A 1610-nucleotide genomic window follows, 5' to 3' on the forward strand; every position below is an offset into this window, starting at 1 on the left:
GCCCTGGGCCAGGGCGTTTCCGGGACGGTTCCGGGAGCCGGAACTCGGCCGCCCCGCGCTCGGTGTTCGCTCCGATAAGCTCAGGTTCTAAGAAGCACCCAGGCGCTGAACCCTAGCAATCTGTCTGCAAGCCGCAGGCGAATTGCAGCCTGAAATTACCTGATCTATGGCTAAATGAGCTGCGGTCAGTCGAAAACAGGGAAGGTGATGTCAGTTTACCAACATGGTGGCTGCTGGCCTCCTCTGTGGTCTGACCGGTGTGGAGATCCGAGATGGACCGCTTCCTTCCCCCGTCTCGAACCCAGAATTCAGCCCTGAGTACGGTGCTTGCGCGGCTGGCAGAAACTGCAGCGCTGTAACCCTGCGTCTCTATCCCAGCGCGCGCTGCAAACTCTAGCCGCGGGGCGATTTGCTGAATAAGCAGTGTTACCCTCCGTGCGACAAACCTCTCGCGTTTGAGTCCCCGTAGCCGATCCTCGTGCGATGGAAATCCTTCCTCCAGGTTCCGGAGCACCCCACTATTGCTGGAAATTCCTAACAAGATATCCTTTAGCCGTCCTGACTTGTCATACTCCCACACAGTGAAGAAGCACACGGGGGCAATGCACTCCCCTCGCCGCCATCTTCCTTCCTCCTGTGTTATTCTGAGAGAAACATTTCATTTACAATTGTCTGAAGTTCTTTTTTTTAAAAAAATACTTTTTTTGGTGCATTTTAATTATATATCACAGTATGATTCATTATATCATATTTGTGCATGCACATAACAACTTCATCAATCTCATTCCCCAGGAAATTCCCTTTCCTTCCCCAAATTTAAAGTTATTTATTTGTAAGATGAAAGAGCTTTTATTAAAATATTGCCTTTAGATTTTAGTGAAGTCATTTTACTTCAAGACTATCATTCTTTACCATCTAGATTATCATCACATAAAGCTTAGACATTGTATCTTCTGAATCACGTTTTTTTTTTTATCCTCCATAACATGTGTCATGACAGATAACTATTTGATTAATGAATTACTTAGCATATGACCTTGTTTAGGAAATTACACAGAATTATAGATGAGACCTTTATATTAATTTCATGCTTACTATTTTAGAAATCTATATGTGACTCACCTTAAAGGTTAAACACATATCAAAGTGGTCAGAAGCTTGACACATGATTGCTCTTGTGTAGAAAAAATTCAGAATTATTTTGCAGAAAAATCTCTATGCTGCTCACATATTTTCTTCTTGTCTCATTTAAAGTAACAATAATTTGTCAAGTTATATGTAAAAATACAAAGGCCATATTCATACATTCAAGATAGATTTTCTTTTCCTCTTGGCTTTCCACCTAAATTTCCAACCTTATGAGTTGAAAAAGTTGAATTTAGTTATTTCTTTTCTTTCTTTCTTTCTTTTTATTTATTAAGAAAGAAAAAGGTCTTTGTCATAATAAAACTCTTTAAAAGCCTTTTTATTCTAATAGTCGAACTTGAAGAAAGTTGAGTTTTGAACCTCAATTCAGTACTTTTGCGCACCTGTAACTCTTATTTTAGTCCTATTAATTAATCAATTGTTCAAGTTATACTTACAAAGTTATTGTAAATGATTATTAACAT

Source organism: Marmota marmota, unplaced genomic scaffold (assembly GCF_001458135.2).
Source record: "Marmota marmota marmota unplaced genomic scaffold, marMar, whole genome shotgun sequence".
Classification (NCBI taxonomy): Eukaryota; Metazoa; Chordata; class Mammalia; order Rodentia; family Sciuridae; genus Marmota; species Marmota marmota.